This window comes from Spea bombifrons, chromosome 3, assembly GCF_027358695.1.
Source record: "Spea bombifrons isolate aSpeBom1 chromosome 3, aSpeBom1.2.pri, whole genome shotgun sequence".
Lineage (NCBI taxonomy): Eukaryota > Metazoa > Chordata > Amphibia > Anura > Pelobatidae > Spea > Spea bombifrons.
Window position 1 is genome coordinate 1733639 of NC_071089.1, and position 18871 is coordinate 1752509.

At 43.4% G+C, this 18871-nt stretch overlaps 1 non-coding gene across 1 annotated transcript; it reads right to left on the reverse strand.

The window, feature by feature from the left end:
* Positions 1-2245: 2245 nt before the first annotated feature.
* On the reverse strand, positions 2246-2360 carry LOC128488178 (U5 spliceosomal RNA). Its single transcript, XR_008353613.1, has one exon. It is a non-coding gene; the product is annotated as a U5 spliceosomal RNA (small nuclear RNA).
* Between the last annotated feature and the right edge of the window lie 16511 nt (positions 2361-18871).

Consider the following 18871-nt stretch of genomic DNA (forward strand, 5'->3'; position numbering starts at 1 on the left):
TGTTTTTCTACATAAAGCCGCGGCTCCTGCCAGGACGCAGTGAAATATGGCACGCGCTGCCTTTAAAATAAGGAAAATGTCTTCTTTAATGAAAGTCGTCATGCACTGAAACTATGATTAAATAAATAATGCATCAAGTCTGGTGGCTGAGACACTTTCTATTTATTTTAATACATTGTAGCAAAGAGGGAAATGAAAAAACACGATGGTCTGAATGAGAATAAGAGTGAAAGTGAAAATAATGAGAGAGAGAGATGGCGAGGAAAGGGGAAAACAGAAAGAGGTACAAGCAAAAGAGAAGGAAAAGGAGGAGCACTTGAGAATGGGGAGGGAGAGGCAAAAGAGAAAGGGAAAGATGGAAGAAAGAAGGATGGAAGGGAAGGAAGAAAACGAAAGAAGAAAGAAGAAAATATAGAATCAAGAATCAATGAAACGGAAAGAAAAAAACATGAAAAAATCAGAAAAGCGAAAGGCAAAAGAGAGAAGGATTCATTGAAAAAAGTCGTAATAAAAAGGGATAAGAGAAAAAGAGGAACAAGTGGGATGTAGATAGGGAGGAGAAAGGAGGGATTACAGAATGTGTGACAGGAAGCAGATCTTGGGGTAGAGAAAGCAAGAAGCAAGTTGAGGTAGAAAAAGATGGTAGAAGAGATGGAGAGAGAGAGAACGAGAGCACTAAGAAACGGAGGAGGAAGAAGGCAAGAGAGAAAAGAGATCAAGACAGGGAAAGTTGAGGGAGTAAAATGGATAGGAACAGAGAGAGAGAAGTGGGAGAGAGGCATTGGGAGTGAGAGAAGGGACAGTAGGACCAATAAATAGGAAGATATAGATGACTGAGGAAAACAGACAATGTATGGGGGAAGGAAGGAAGACACAGTATAAGAGGAAGAAAGGAAAGAAGACAGTGGAGGGACAGAGAAGTAAGAGGGATTGGGGAAGAATGGGAAGAGTGAGAAGGGAAGCAGATACAGGGTAGTAGAGAGATGAACGTTGAGTTAATGCGTTACCATGACTGAGAGAACTTGTCGCAGCTCGCGGGCACTAAAATGATACCCTGCGCAAGGCAACCTGAATATTCATGAATGATCTGGTCGTTGGCGAGTTCATACGAGTGAATTCAAATTCAGTGATTTGCGGTTGAGGGCGTGCGAGTAGGAAGTCGCGTGTAATCAGCTGCACGTCGCCACTTGAGAGGGCAATTCATGAGTTGGAACACTGTTCATCCAAGCGTTAGTAAATCAACCCAAAGGAGAGGGTGAGGGGTGGAGTGGCTCAGGGGGGATCTCTACAGAGAAAGGGAGGAGTGATTTAAGTAAATTAGATTGAGAGGATTTAGTCAAATACAGAAAAATTTAAAACAGAAACAAAAAAGAATTAAAATGCCCAGCGACAGTTCGTAGGCTCCTGGCTTCTATTCTTCTTGTAAATCAGATAACTTCTGCAGCTCTTATAACAAACAAGATAACGATTGTAGAGTTTTTTATCCTGTCGGAACACAAGAGCGTGAAACCCCCACAGACCGACGTTTTTTTCTGCTTTACTATCCCAAAATCCCACGGCTCCTCACCCACTATAAGTAATAAAAATGAATTTGTCAAACCTTTCCGGAAGGCTCCGGTGGAGGAAACCTGCTGGAAATAATGGCTTCAGCGTTAAAGCGCCTTTCTTCTGGGTTTGGGAGGGTAATGGGCTGAGAAAAACCTTCCCTCACAGATCCCCTGCTAATGATAAACCAGAAAGAAATAATCATCCATTCCAGTTCTTTTTTTTCTTTATCTCATCCAGAAATAGACATTAAAACTTCTTGCGTCTTGAAGCATCGCCCGTCCCGAGCAGCCGCTACATATTTCCTTAGTTAAATATCTCAGCCGGGTCTCTGCTTATTAATAATCTTGATGATAATTTGGTGTTTCGGGGTCGGACCTGCGTTGATTGTATAGGTTTTATATAATTAAATCCAGATTAAAGAAAATTATAAACAGCAGACAAAGCCACAAGTATCCCATTCCCAGGGAAGCGGTCCTTCAATATCTGGCCACCTCCACCATAAAAAGTGAACTCTTCACTACTCTCTGTAATCTAATAGATGAATTTTTACCCCATCGGTATCACAAACCCCAAACAGTACATAGCATGACACAGGCAGGATATTTTGCGCTTCTGGATGCGAAGCAGCCCTTAGCCAGGACGAAGCTTGCGACTAAAGCAAGCAATCTTTTTGATCTATCGTTAACAACAGCAAAGAAGCCCAGCAAACGCCAGGCATCAAAAAATTGATTAAGACTCATGGTCGTTCCTCCCCACGGAAATCTTTAGTAAAAGGCGAAAGATTTATTCAGTCTGAAGAGAAACCAGAGCATACCCAAGCATGCCGCAGGGCAACGGCCCGGCCACAGGCAGTGCTCCTCGAGGTTAAGGTGTGTTTAATTAATCCCACCCAGCTCTTGCCTGATCATTGGAACCTTTAACACATGCAAAACACAATTGCAAAGGGATTGGAACTATTTAATATTGGGCTGTTTTAAAGTCTTATTAAACTAACAATAAGGCGGGGCGTTTCTCGGTGCATCATGGGTATTCAAATGAGGCGGCAGCTCAAACAAACCTTCCAGCAGTCTTAGTGACTGGGGCGCGAGGTTGCTTCTTTGAAACAATGTTGTTTGCGTTAAGAAAAGAAAAGCTGAAGATTGTAACTCCCCCACCGCTTACCTACGGGGGTCCGCAACTTCCCCTTCTGCTGCAGCCACCAGAAGTTCCTGGCACACATTCTTTGGGCTGCGTTACAAGGTTAGGGGTAAGGCTTCGGGATGGAATCTGATTACTACTCTTTTTTCCAATCGTGGCGTGCTGAACCCATCGGCTTCACAAATACTAAGTTGCCTGATGCTGATTCTGGATACATGCTATCATTGCACAATAAGATTGAAGTTTAGTTTTTAATTATGCCATGATCGTATTTTTGTACCCATATATACACACATATATGTGCCTCTGCTGCTTAATCTATTTTTAAATATTTTCCTTTAATGTTCTGGTGTTTCTGAATTAGTCATTGTGTGTATTCTTTATATTTGGTTGCTGATAAAATTCTGTAACGCAGAGAAGGGCTGAGCCTTACTCACAAATTTCTCTTCCAAAATTCCTAAGGTTTCAAACTGTTTGCATGGATTGTATTCATAAAATAAAAGTGGATCTGTCACAAACCTACGCAGCTTTTTCCATCATTAAATGTATTTATAAAAAAAGCTTAAAGCTTGTTTTATAAACCAGTTGTAGTTTTTGTGAATGAGTGAGGGTATGAATTATTGTGTGGATGAATTGTGTGAATGAGTGAGAGTATGGATGTATTGTCTCAATGAATGAGAGGGTCTAATATTTATATACCGTATTGGCTCGAATATAGGCCGCACTTTTTTCCCCCACTTTAAGTCTTTAAAGTGGGGGTGCGGCCTATATTCGGGGTCTAGCGCCCGACGCCCGGGACATGCAGTCCCGGGCGCCGGGCAGGCAGCGGGGTTAGGATACAGATCCCCCGCAACGGTGCAGGGGACCTGTATCCTACTGTCTGATACGCTCAGACAGCCTCCCCTGCCAGACTCCCGGAAGTTGTATACACGTATTGCGTAGATGTCCCCCGCCGGCCCCGCAAGACACCCGGGAGTCTGCTCCGGTAAGTCAGGGGGGGGGGCAGAGGAGGACAGTGGCAGCATATCTCAGAGGGGGGGAGGAGGAGGACAGTGGTAGCATATCTCGGGGGGGGGGGACAGAGTGGCAGCATATCGGGGTGGGGGGAGGAGGACAGTGGCAGCATATCTGGGGGGGGCAGAGTGGCAGCATGTTTTTTTGGTGCTTTTTTAAAGAAAAAAACTTTTTCTTTAAAAAAGCACCAAACCTTTAGGGTGCGGCCTATATACGGGGGCGGCCTATATCCGAGCCAATACGGTATATTGGCAGCAGGGTCTAATAATAATAATATATATATCGGCAGGAGGGGGTAATAATAAAGAAACTGCACAGTTCAGCTGTTATTTTGAAGTTTCAATCATAATTTTTACTTCAAAGAAATATGTACAAATTATGTAAAAATGCATGTCTAACGGACATATATTTATATATATATACAGTATATATATATACACCTGTGTGTGTGATCTCATGCGCTTCGTAGTGTGTCCCTGAATGGCCAAAATAAAATGTGGTCCCCCTACCAACACCCCTAAAACATGGCATTTACCAAAAGGTGCATGTTCTGCCTTACGAGGAATATGGACCTGTCCAAAATATATAAATTTCACAGCAAACAATAAAAAGGCTTTAAATGTATGTTTTTTTTAGTTGATGGCAAATGTTTCTTGACAAACAGGACGGCGCGTTAACGAACCGCGTGGCAAAAGGGGAAGCGGCTTCTCCAGAAACCTTCTAATAACAAACCGCGTTTGGCATTTCGGGAAGCAGCAATTTCTTACTTCTTCAGAGATTTGCGCAGCTACTAAGTGCTGGCATAAGTTTCACGTCGTCATGGAAACCACCAGCATTTACCTGCTAATTAATGGAGCTGTAGATTTAATTTTCATTCTCTTTAACAATTAGAATTCACACCCCTGGTTGGGGACGCGGCGGTTTCTCTCCATCAGCGCTCCGTTCTCTGTTAGCGAGGAGGCTTGAAGAATAGAGCCATGTGGGTCTGCTCTTATGGGAACAGCCTTAAAGGGTTAATTGAAGCAGCAGTGAATCCTCATTATTGGGTAATGATGACATTTTTTTGTAATTTTTTGGTAATTAAGACAAGGCATTTCCAATTTGGCAACAGTAAAAGAATATACGTGTAGCATTTACATTATGCACCCAGTTCAAACACTGTGTCACGTCCTGGAGCGTTATGATGTCATATGATGCTTACTGTAAATTAAGTGCCGGCGTCATGATGTCACATTGCGCCAGGCCCTTGTTACCCTGCTGTGAAATGTACACTGCACAAGCATGAAGCCTGTTTTACTACAGAGGGGAAATTGCTCGTGTGCAGTCACCTGACTGCAAGGTTGTCGGGACATTGGCCAAGACAGCTGGCCAGCAAGGCATGAATCATGAAATCGGGACTGTCATATGAAAACCACGACTGTTGGAAGGTATATATACTTATATATCGCACTTGATAAGGACTTAACAGTCAGTGGCAACTCCACTTATACTGTGTCTAAAAAAAACTCCATCTTCTAGGACTGACGAAGCCAGACAGCGGTAAGAATGGGAGAGAGGGGCCACAGTCTGGAATATTTTAGGAAATATGAGTGTGATGGTTTCTGTACATTGCTAGGAAGTAAAAGATACTTGCAATTATATCACTTATTATTCAGTGTGCTGGGGGAAGCAATTTCCCTTTACACACTTCACTTCCTGCTGTGTAAACTACAACAGCTTCCTGTAGATGGTAAGAGCTGCGCACTTCCCCGGACTTATGCTGGGATGGACTAAAGTGTGGATTTTTCCTGGCAGGAGCTCACTCATTCACTGCTTCTTTGCAAAATAACAAAAAATGCAACGGTCGGAAATAAACAGGAAACGGCTGAACCCTTTCAGTGCTGGATTTGATGGGGGGGGGTGAAATTTCTATTCTCCATACAAAAAAAACCGGAGGAACACAAAGGTCCCAAAACAGAAATCGTAATGTATAGGCTGTCAGGATACACACATATACGCTGCCATTACAAGTGCTTGCCCATACACACACCTGCTCGTATACACACACGCCTGCTCATACACGCAAATGCCTGCTCATATACACACGCCTGCTCATACACACACGTATATTCACTCTTGCCCCTACACACAAATAGTCTATAGTACACTTGCCCTTACAGACAAAAGAGAGATGCTAGACAAGGGGTTAACACTGCTAAATATCATACCCCCCCCCATTATTTCCCATGGCAAAGGGGAGACATTTTGGTTTTATGCAGACTTTTATGTTACTTTGCTTTCTATCGCGGGCTATTGATATGACTGAGTGGGACATTTATTAGAAGAATAATGGGGTTTATTTACCCCGTTTAATGTATAAAGCCGTTCCCTGCTGTTTCTATACACATTATCGGGGCTTTTAGGGCTGTAGAACCCTGCGATCCCCTCATACCCAGCAAACATTCTGACCTCCTAGAGAAGAGGGGCATCGGGGGAGGAGAGAGGGGCAACAGGGGAGGAGAGAGGGGCATCAGGAGAGGAAAAAGGGACAACAGGGGAGGAGAGAGGGGCATCGGGGGTGGTCAGGGGAGGAAAGAGGGGAAAAAGGTGAGAAAAGAAGGGAATTAGGGGAGAAGAGAGAGCGGGATCAAGGAAGAAAAGAGGGGCATTAGGGGAGGAGAGAGGGGGCAAAGGATTTGGTTTTCTACATTCCCTGTCCCTCTTTCCTCCATTGCTGCCGGTCTCAGAATGTTTACCGGGTAAAACTATATCACAGGGTTCTATTTTGTGTAAAACATACTTGCTTTCATGAATATTGGTTAATATTACCGTATCATAGGAATGTAATTATTTTTTGCGTTCCAATAATATGTAAACCTGGCAAGTGGCGTTCAATCCACCAGTCCCCCCTCCCCCCCCCCGACCTCGCGGAAAATGGGTTTTCACGGAATATTATTGCAGAGATCCCAGACCCGAGCCAAGTATCCGGACCCAACAGCAGGGAAGCGTGAAAAGAACAGAAATGTGATTGAAGATTTCCGAGCCGAGTCGAGAGCGAAACCTCGAAACGCGCGGGACATGAAAGAATGGCAATATTAGCTGTTTAAAACAATTAAAGACATTAAAATGCTGCACAGCATGGAAACGATAATCACCAATTAACGAAGCCAGCAAGACACTCCAAATAATATCGCTGCGAAGTTTCCAAAAGGAAAGCAAATGCTAATTATCAGCAGAAAAAAATAAATAAACGGTCGAAAAACTGCCCACAAAACTCTTTTTTTCCGCGGTTAATTGATGTTGCTAATATATTACGGTGAAAGGGGCCGAATTCCAGCGATCAGAGGAGAGCGGCTCTCCAAAGGGCTGAATTATACAAAATGTGGGCTATTTTACAAAAAAAAAAATACCCATTTACACCATTGGTTGGAGAAAGTAAAAAAAAAAAATATAATAAAAGAAAAATAAAGGAGAGAAAAAGACAATTCACTTGATTTCTAGTAATTTTTTTCCTCTTTATTTCGTTCTCTAAACGTCACATAATCTGACATCCCCTCCAAATCCCCTCCATTAGAACCTCAATTATTTCCATATCGCTCAGTTTTCATACTTTGCTGATTTCTTCCTGTCTTAACGTATTAATGGCGGGGGGCGGGTGGGCCGGGTTTCCTCCGTTAAAGTACTCTATGGATCAGTCTGACCACCGGGTTCCATCGAGACGGGGGTTCGGGTGGGAAGAGAGAGAGCGTCATGGCGGGAAATTGATCAGATAATGCTGGATCTGCCACGGGCTGCCACCCGCCTCAGCTTCCCTGAAGTCAAATAAGTAGCTCAAAAACCATTACAAATAAAATAACAAGTTATAAGTACTTTTAACAAATGAGATTAATGAGGCTGTAAAGCTGCGCTGTTGACAGCTCCTCGTTAATTGCCAGAGAGATAAATAAAGTGCTTTTGGTCTCCAAGGAGAGATCCATTAATGTGTGAATTCATTCCGTCGCGCAAAACCCCTATATTGGATAATTTAAAGGAATTAATATCTGATAACTGCTGTCAATCATTTCAGTATTCCCTTCAATCTCAGTAAAGTAGAACAGCCTCCCAGCAGAGGTGGTAGAGGGTAATACAGTGAGGGGATTAAACATGCATGGGATAGACATACGGCTCCTGAATCTAAGACGAGACCAACGACTGATTAAGATTTGAGTCGTTACAGCAGGAGAAACGGGCGACTAGACGGGGGCCGAATGGGGGCCGATCTGCCGGCGGGTTCTAGGTTGCCATGTTTCTTCACTATGTGAGAGAGGAAAGGGTTAACCCATTAGTCTGCGGCTAATCGATGGGATACCTCTTGATTTAGTTGCCCGTACCAAAAACATCCATTACCGATGCTAATTTCTCACGCAGCTGGAATCTGTCCTATTTTTACTTAATACGAGGCCGCCGCGCGTTTCTCTTCCCCCTCAGGATCCGCCGCTCGGAGCGTTCGACGCACCCCTCGCCGGATTGTTTCACGAAGGTATGAGATCACCAAGGCGATGAGGTCCCGCTGAGCAGCGCCGATGAAATTCAGAAAAAAAAATCTCAATTAAATTTAATTGCATGTAAATGAAAAAAATGACAGCGTAAAACATTCCAATTTATCCATTTTTGATGCGTCTTCACTGGCGGAAATCTCGAGCTGTTTTATAAACGGAAAGATTTATAAATCGGAGGAACAATAAACGTTTAACGTCGTCATGGAGCGAGCCGGTCCTTTCATACGTTATAAAATAATATACATTATAACGAAAGGATTCCATTGGTTTCACGATCACAACTTTGCCCCACGACCTCGGGCTTATTGGGGACAATTTGTAAAAAAAAAAGTGAATCTGGCGCAAAGTTTGAGGCGCTGTCTTATCACCGTGGCAACTGATGGAATGGTCCAATAAGCCGGAGCGTCTCGAACATTGAGCAAATCATTTTAAAGCTCTTTTCCCAAATCCTTCCAGGCTGCCTGCATCCCCCGTCTAAAAGTCACATGACCATAAAGTCAGCGGCAGAGACGTCGGCCATATTCACTGACAGAGGCCTAGCGGGTACTTTGTATCTCCAACTGAGCTTCTTGCGATGGCGGCTAAAATATGCGCCCAAAAAATCTTAACTAATTCTGTTTTTTTTTTAAATGGCAATTATTTCAAAACAGCCAATAAAACCATTTATCTGACACTCGGGAAGCTCGAAATGTGAAAAGCACGGGGATTATATATTTCAAAGGGAAAAAAAGCGGTATAACATGAAGTGGAACGCGAGAGGGTCCGCGTAGCGGCGTTTGTGACATGAAAGGAATGCAATTAAGAGGCGGAAAAAAAGCTAATTAGTGTCAGGAAAGGGGCTGTTCTGAAGTCGCACGTCTGTAACACGACTCGCTTCACATTTGCCCTTTTCCTTGAAATGTTGTCGGTCTGACTACACCTTATTATCCCCCCCCCCCGACGTACATGAGCCATGTTATAAACTGAAGTGTAAGTGGACAACTCATGTCATAGATGCAGTCAGTGATGTCATAGATGCAGCGACTGCTCTGCTCAGTTTCAAAAATCAAATGAATCTCAATTTATTTAAATGAATGGCTATTTTTCTGAAGAAGGGGAAACTTCCTCCTCTGGAGTCTCTTCTCTCTATTCGCTTTTTTGTATTTTTTTTTTCTCCTTTCTCTTCTCTTTTCTTTCCCATCCTTTTCCATTTTCCGTATGTCTCTCCCGATCTCTTCTCTCCTTCCCCTCTTTCTCCCTCCATTCCCCCCTCTCTTTTTCTTCTCTCTCTCTCCTTTTTCCCTTTTCTTTTCTCCTTTCTAGGCTTTCTCTTCTATCTCATTTCTCTCCCCTCTCCTTGGTCTCATATATCATCCTTTTACTCTTTTTCACTCTTCTTTTTCCTCTTCTCTCTCTATTTTCTCCGTTCTCTATACAAGACAAATTTTTCCGCTGTCATCAGTAAAATTATGCCTATGGCCATACCTCAAGGACGACCTAGAGGTGAATGAGGAGACGTAAATTCCAAAGCGGAAATTGTTAGCACAAGAAAGCGCGATATAAATCTAGAAAGACAAAGGCTTGTAGGTGATGGAAGGAAGTTTCACTTTGCTGAGAGGATGGTAGATAGGTGGAATAGTCTTCCAGCAGGGGTGGTAAAGGAAATGCCCCCTATTGCCCCCCACAGGCAGTATGATAAGGAGTCGCGGTGTTTAGTAGATTGGGGGTCAGATAACAGAGCGAGAATCATACAAACGGCTGATATGCAGCTGCCTGAAAACTTTATATTATGGGGCAAAAACTAAAACCCGTTAAACAAAGAAAACAGGGCAATATTTGTGGAAACGTGGCTTTAGATACTTGGGATAAAGCATTGTTGGGAGCTCCCCATTTATTCTACACCCGCAGGTGTAATTAGTTTAGTTAAGCGTCAGCAATAACGTTAACCGGCGCTTATATCGACGGGAAACAGATATTAAAATTCTTTCTGCTCCCTTTCCAAGTCATTAGTCACGTTTTAAAGATTTAAAGGGATTTTTGCCCCGAATGAGCGGAGAGTTTGGCGGCCGTCGGCAGGCGGCGTGGACGTGTCTGGTTATTAGAATAAGACAGCCTCTTATTACCGAGAATTACCATCACAAACAAACCTCCTTTCCCCCAAACTGCCGAGGAAATGGAAAAAGTTGCACTAAAATTTACGAGGACAATAAAGAAATCTCATGAATAATCATATTGAGTATTATTTCATGTTTGCGATATAAAATATGGCAGTCTACAGTAGAAATGCTAATGAGCTTCGCACTCCTATCTCGGCATAATACTTTATCTTAACACCATATGCCTGACGTCTAATGAACACGGAATATTTACATGTTCAGCTATTCATATCGCTGGTAATGAGGACGGCTTCTGTTTGCGACGTACAAAGAACACGGAGCTGGGCCAAGTTCTGGGTCAGATACAAAGTAATCCTTAAAGTCAAAGCCGAGGATCCACGGCAGAGAATTCCCAGCCTTTGGAGCCGAGCCGAGATCTGATATACCGGGTTCCACAGAACCAGACAACTATTTATGGTGAATTACTGCTCCCATTACTCTTAGCCATCAGGAGCGAGCAGCTATGGACTAAATGTCACATAACTCCCAGCCGTGTGCTTCTCCCAAAATGTCTTTATTGGGTAAACGTAATTATCTCTCTTTGGAGAGCTTTGGGCCCCAAAGTGCATCTCTCACCTCCAACCATTCCTCCCACATATATATATCTACATATATATATATATTTAACAATCCCCTACTTCTAAGTACCTAAAGTGGGGAAGGCTGATTTAATTACCCCTCGCTCTGCCAGACAGGGGTGGTGGATGACAGATATCCCCTTTGGTTAATATATTATTTCTATGTGTTGCATGGAAGTGGATTTTGCGAGTTTCAGGCGAGGGCATGAATGTTCAACGAGGCATACGAGTTCATTGAGAGAAAAACCAAGATGTGATGTCACAGGTAGTCCTCGGAAAAAAAGCTAGCATGCAAGGGCATGTGACGTCAGGTGACTTCATTGAGAATACTCTCCCACTCATATCACTTCCCCCATTACCCTCCATCTCCTCATTGCCCTTTTTGTCATAGCATAAATTCCTACTTTCAAACAGGTGACTTAGTTAAAAATGAAGAGACAATGTGTCTTACCCACAGGAGGTAATAGATTTGGGCATGCGTGGATAACAGGAACATAAAATTTGCAGACAAATTCGGCCCCCGTCTAGTCGCCCGTTTCCCCTGCTGTAACGACTCAAACCTTAATCAGTCGTTGGTCTCGTCTTAGATTCAGGAGCCGTATGTCTATCCCATGCATGTTTAATACCCTCGCTGTATTACCCTCTACCACCTCTGCTGGGAGGCAAATTAAATGTGCAGGGGTTTTACAAAACAATTTCTGTCTCTTGTAGATTTACAGATACTTAAATAATGTGTTAATCTTAACAGATTAATGTGAAGGGATAAGAAATACGTGGACATCATCATCATCATCATTATTATTTTTATCATTATTATTATTATCATTATTGTTATTGTTATTATTATCATTATTATTATATTTATTATTATTATTATTATCATTATTATTATATTTATTATTATTATTATTATTATCATTATTATTATATTTATCATTATTATTACTATCATTATTATTATATTTATTATTATTATTATTATTATTATTATTATTATCTATGTAAAAGAATACGGTGGCCTACAGGTTACATACCACGTGTAATACAGCGGAGAATTATACCAAATTATTATAGTTTATCTGTGATTATATTATTGCAGAATGGAGAGCTGCAAATATAACGTAGTGATTACAGCTCTATTACTTGTCTCTATGCCGACCAAATAAAATCCATGAACCCTGAAATAATTGTTTCTCTCTAAAAACATCACTCATGTGAATCGTCCTTATTTGCGTTTCTCTCTGCTTCCTAAAGCTCTGATCCTGGTAATGGAGGCGAATGCATGCCAGGTCCCTCTGGGCACGAAGGCTATGGATGCCCCATCACAAGCTAAACCCCAGATCACCTCTACCATGAGGTTTCCGGGGGGTAGAAAATGCCCTTTACCCTCTCTTAAGAATATTTTTATCCCGCTTGTAGACAGGATCATCCACGTCTTCTTGGCACAGGCCATCTAGGTTGGCAGAACCAGGGGAAGCTCGTCCTATTGGTCGATCGGGTTTCCCGGCGCACCACTCAACGGGCTGGTTACAAGAGAGATCTACTCAACCAGCCCCTTAACACCATGGATAATTTTACCTCCATACCACTGAAGCCTTCATTCTGAAAATGTCATATCCATGCATGGGGACTCTCCAGGTGAAGCTCCGCTTCTCCGGGGTCTCCAGGTCACTAAGGGGAGACTCCGGGTTTGGGAGCGGCGTTGCGGCACGCCCTGCTCCCCACCCAATTCCCCATTAAAAAAAGTGCCATGGTGCCGCCAGGGCCGCCAACAGATGTCAGCGGGGGGCGCTCGCCGATGTCAGTGGGACCTCAGACCTCAAAGGGGGCTCTGGGTAGCCGGAGCCAGAAAGTTCCCCGGGGCGGTCATATCTCGGGGGGGCCAGGGTTAGAGCAGCGCCCAATACATGACCCACCGTGAAGTAATGAATTATAGGAACGGCTGGCGTGTGGTCAGAATTAGATCATTTACCTCTGAATTATAACATTTTCATTGGAACCTCTCATTCTAACGAGATTCTGTTAAGGTTGCAAAATGATGTCACTAAAACGTTTTCTCTGCTTTTTTAGAATAGAAATTAGCAGCATTTCACGTTCCTGATACTTAATATCTTAGCATCCGTGAATAATAATTGACATAAATGTGGGTTTTAGCGATCACCCCAAATTCTGTAAACCTCATGGACGCCAGGTGGGTTTTCTTGTTTTCTTGTCCCAGTGACCTCGCATCGAAGGGGTTAATAATCCCCGGCCGTCGCGCTTCTTACGGCGACACGTGGCACCACTTGACATTTCGTACTCGTACCAGTATGAACCGATTTAGGATGATTTCGACAGATTAGTTATGTGGGCGGACAAATGAGATCTGTGAAGGAAACAATCATTCAATAACGAGCAGCGCAAACCGAAAATACTCAGCATGGAGGCTGCGCGGAGCCGGGTGCAGCGCTTCGGGAAGGAGAATAATTACCGGCACGCAACGGCCTGCCTTTCCTCGTCTAACGGTTTTAGGACAACGAATTCTGTTCCCTGCCCTTTCTTTCTGACGGAATTCGGATGGCTTTTCGCATTCGGAAATGAAATTTATGGTCACTCGCGCTCTCTCACCCTTTCTCACACTCTCATCGCTCTCTTTCAAGCACTCTCTCAATGTCTCCCTGTTTTCTTCTCTGGCCGGTTCCGTGTCTCGTTTTCTCCATTTCTTCTGCTCCGTTTCTTCTCTCGCCTCTTCTTTTTCTTCTGTCTTTTGTCTTCTTTCTTCGTTCGCTTCTCTGCAGTATCCAGGTTCTTCACGCGCACTCTCTCCTGATTGGGGTAACGGGGAGAGGCCGTCCCCGTGGTGCGCTCCATGGCTCCGCCCCTTTTGCGGAAGTACTCCAAGAAGCCAGAATATTGCAGACGGATTAGAGGAAAAAAGAGCGATCGAGGAAAGCGTGAGTGTGAGAGTGCGAGTAACAAAAGCAACAAAATGCCAACGAACATTCTGAGCTTCGTTTTCCTTGGGGATCCTCATTCCTCATTTTCTGACATTCGTTCAAATTAACAAAACTGGAAAATTTTATGAAAATTTGTACGAATCCAAATCCCTATAAGACCCACCAGGAATATTTCTGTCTGCGTCATTGAAACCCTGGCGTTCTCCAGGAGATTCACAAAGTTGGAAGTCGGCTGATTCGCTTGCAAGATAAGCTTCAAAACGTGTTGTTTTTTTTTTCATTTACAGGCTACATTTAGGCAAAAATGTTAGGAAATTGGGATATTAAAATTTTTCGTTTATATTCTTACAAGAAAATTCAGGACTTTTTATTAAAACATTAACATTCTTCACATAACTGCATCCTTATAATTTTTTAATAGAAAATGGGATATTATTGTGCCTTTTAATGACTGCGCCGAAGAAATACAATCCACACTTTTATGTACAAGATAGCAGCGAGAAAAATATGTCAGCCTTCAGCGAGTGCAGAATTTATGAAGTAATGAGTATTTCAACGCCAAGCCGGGTATTTATTATCCGCGTGCCGCATAAATTGTGAAAAGTAGCAAAGAGGTAAAATTTCTGGCTATCGCTGGACAAGTAAATTCTATTTGCGACTAATTGCGCCCCGAGTAGTTTGGAGACATGATCCGGTGAAGAACACGGACCACCTGAGATGGAAGGGAGTTTTACTTTACTGAGAGGGTGGTAGGTAAGTGGAACAACCTCCCAGCAGAAGTGGTAGAGGGTAATACAGTGAGGGGATTAAACATGCATGGGATAGACATACGGCTCCTGAATCTAAGACGAGATCGACGACTGATTAAGGTTTGAGTCTTTACAGACTAGACGGGGGCCGGATGGGGCCGATCTGCCGGCAGGTTCTATGGCAAATCTGAATAGGGCAACTGATATTGATTGAATATTGTTTATTCAGTGTTTAATAGGAATATTTCTTGGGTCACATGATGTTACCTGAAAACTAAACAACATCTAAAAAAAATAAAACGAAACACGATAAAAATTAAAAAAAGAAACTGGCATCCAGTACCCCATTAACCGAGGGGGGGGGTAGTGATTGATCCTCTCGCCCCATCCCAAGCTTCCCCTCACCCCTCATCTCGAGCGAAGAGATAACATTATTATGGGAGTCCTAACTACCTCTACGTCCTTCAGGTGGGGAGGAAAAGGGGCCCCTAATGCACCTTCTGGGGGGGAGGGACATGGAGTAAACGTAGGTCAACGGAGGATTCTAGTGCTTGTAATTGGAGTTGGCAATAGTGAATAGCAAATAGTAAAAAGTGAATAGTGAATAACCAATAGTGAATGACCTCTCGCCTTCCCTCCATTAAACCCCCGCGCCTCTGCCCGATGAACGCACAATTAATTTTATGGTAGATGCAAAATTTTTTTTTTCCCTGAAAATTAATGTAAGTTTCCTGGTCTTTTGATTCATATAAAAAAGTGCGGAGGCTTTTTTTCGGCGTCTTTGCTTCCCTGCCTCCGTTTCCTCATTGGATGGAGGAAGAGGTTGTCCCCATTGTGTACACGGAGGCTCCGCCATGTTGCAGAGTTACATGAAGAGCGCTAAGGAGTAGAGAAGAACCCCGACGGGGAAGAGGAAACACAGAAGAAGTTGGCGAAGAAAGTAGAGAGAACGCGTGAAAAAAAAAATCATTTCGTTAGGGGCTCCCGCCTCATTTTTGGACATTACTGGTAAAATTTAAATTCCTTGACTCCGAACGCGCAGGTTTAGTAGATACTCCCCCAGCAATTACCCAATTCCTCCAAACTGCGATTAAATCCATAACGATATATTAACCCCCGACCTCCATCTTCAGCTTCAACCAACATGTCTGTGTGCAGCCAATCAAATGAAGTATTAATTACATGGATCGCGAGCACCTAGCTGCTCAAAAGACACGCCGGGTTTAACACTCAGAAAAGCCGCGCATGTGTTTGTATGTTTCTGCTGTAATTGCCTGTCGTATTCGTACACACTTTGTGTCCAAGGAGTGGGCGAAGACTAAAAATAACAAACACACGCGCATGTTCGCGTTACCCGGAAAACTCACCCCGCTCGTTGCTTTCAAAGTGTTTTCATAATTAAGCGGCACGTATGATTTTTATAACTTTTTTTTCCTGACGTTTTTATGTTAAATGATGCAGAATCCTGTGTGCCGACAAGAAACGGGTATGAATATAGAAATCATTTTTTACTTTTTTTTCATTTACACCGAAGATAACTGTTATTTCCTGGTGAATCTTTTGCGTGGAGGTTAAGGGTTAATTTCTGAGCTTCAGTCTAATGATTGGTAAAACCTTGGAGTATTTCGTTCCCGTACAATCATTCCTGTTTCGGAGGCTTAAAAAGAACGCGGTTAATATTTAATTTAAAGATAATATTTTAATCCTGAGGGATCTCAAAATGTCCGCCTTGGGGGGGGGAGAAGAAAGAGGGATGGAGGGAAATTATTCCAAAGGAGGAGAAAAGTTACCAGAAGAGACCGGAATCTAACACTAGAGCGTCAGAGACTGCGATGGAACGGGAGAGGGGCTGAGATCTGTTGGAAAATTCCATTTCTGTCTCAGTTTTGGCCCTGGAAGGAGATCTTTCACATTTTTCTCTGTCTTACAGTTTTTTTCGTTGTTTTGTGCGTTATTTTAATACTCGAGAGACCCGCACCTTCGCATTCACACTCATTTTAGTTGGAAAGAATCTTGATGAGTCGGTGGATTGGTACGAATGACCGGAAATGAGGTGGGACGCCCCCCATGAAGGCTCAGAATGCGACCAATAGCAGAAGTCGTTGTTGGTGTGATGTGTGTGGAGACTCCGCCCTCTCCCGGTAGTAGTGTGAGGGTGTGAGGTAGACACAGAGGCTGTTGAACTCAAAAAATGTGTCTGAATGGCTTTTTTTTTGCCCATCTCCAAAACACAATATTTACAAATCAGGATTTCTCCTTTTATCCCAAAATCGAAAATCTCCAGCAAAGATCTGGTTCCTCACCAAGACAAACCAAGACTGAGAAGATATGAACTCATTCAGGGTCAGGGGTTTGATTCTAATCCCATTATTGTGTTTTTCTTTTTTTTAAGGGAGTAGTTCGAAAGCGAACCACTTTTACTCAAAAAGAAAAAGGATTTATGGCGTTAAATGGTTTATCCCAGATCAAATTTACGATCTCACCTGAGAATAAGTATTTTGAAGACCTGTCCTCCATTACTGAGGTTCTAAAGTCCATCCATTGTGATCAAAGAATATGATCGCCAATTTATGTTGTGCCGGACGGTGAGAAACTTGGTAAATCGGCCAAGACGGCACCAAACCTGTACCAGAAGATATTATTCTAATGTCCGTTACAGCCATGGCTCCCACCTAAAAGGTGTTCTGGTGGTAGGGGGCACCGCCGCTAGGTTGGATGTTAGCAAGCAAGTGTATGCTGGGGCGATGCCAGACATGCTTTGGGGCATCGAGCGCCAACTACCATGAGCAAAAAGTTTAAAAAATGTCCCAGATGGAGTTACCTGGACTTACAGGGGCAAAGACGAGCGGACGCGGGGATTTGTAGGCCTTGTGGCATCACATGAACTGATACGAGGACGCTCCTCACCAACACGGAGATTTTATTTTTTTGGGCCAAAACTTTTTCCCAACCATGAACCCCGCAAATTAATTGACTGACAGTGAAGGGTTAATTCCACAAACCCGCATGATAATTACCTTACATGCAGGATAATTCATTTCATTAATTAACTATGGCCTTCCTTCTTCATCCACATCTCTGTGGACATAACCTGGTGCCAACTTCTGCCAAAACGGTGGCGCTGCGGTATCGTCCCCCCCAATCCTCCAATTGGGGAAAAGGATGTCACCGAAAGCGCCAACTGAGGGCAATATGGCGGCGCTGCATTGATGTCCTCCCCGATCCTCCAATCAGGGTAGAAGACGTCACTGCAAGCGTCATCACTTTGCCCTCCGGTGAACCGGATCCAGCAGGCTCAGCCGGAAATTCTGAGCTTTTGCTTTGTTTTGCATCCGCTTTTTGGGGGGGTCAGGCCTCGTTTTCGGGGGTTTGTACGAATCCGAATGCACGAGTCTAATATTTGCTACAATGTGTAATTCAGTAGTAAGAGAGACTCGGGGGGTTAACTCGGGTTGATTAGAACACCACAAGCTCAATAATGAAGCATTTCTACCGTTTCTCTCCAATGCTACATTTGACATTCCGCTTGAATAATTACAATCGAATAACATTACTTTCAGGATTTCCTTATTTTTCAGAAAAAAACCCCGCAGAATGAATGTATTTTAATATTCGGCTCCGGCGGTTGACGGACGAGCGCGGGGCGCTGGAAGGGGAGCATTAAGACACTTTGTTGCAAGGCTCTTTGGAAGCGAATCGTTTTAAACAGAAGCCAAAAAAAAAAATGCAAATGAAATGTTTTGAAAAAGTTTCAATCATCAGCCAGGCTGATCGCTTAAAAAGAATCATGAAATAATGACAAGCTTCCTGTTCTGAGCCGCATACATTACCGGATGCAATATCGCTCGTGGCCCTGAAATCTGACAGCATTAGGGGGGAAAAAAGCATTCTCGAAAAAAGTAAGTCGTTTTGGATATGCCTTAAACGGTAATGCCGAAATCTTCTGGCCCGCCGCGCTTTCTTCATCCGATTGGCTGCGAGTAATAGAGCCATCATCTTGGGAAGACACAATGTATCTCCGCGCCGGTTAGACTTACAATGCGAGTCGGCGTCGGACGCAGTCTTTACGGAGCGTGACTTTTCCGGCGTCCGTCTGTCACGGCCGCGGCGCGGCTCCCTGTCACTCCGCTGTTTAGTATTTTCATGTTTTATGTTCCTTAACCCCTTAATGACAAAGCCCGTACATGTACGGGCTCAAATGCATTGTTTTCAATGGGTTTAGGGACCGCCCCTTGTCCTTAAGGGGTTAAAAATCAC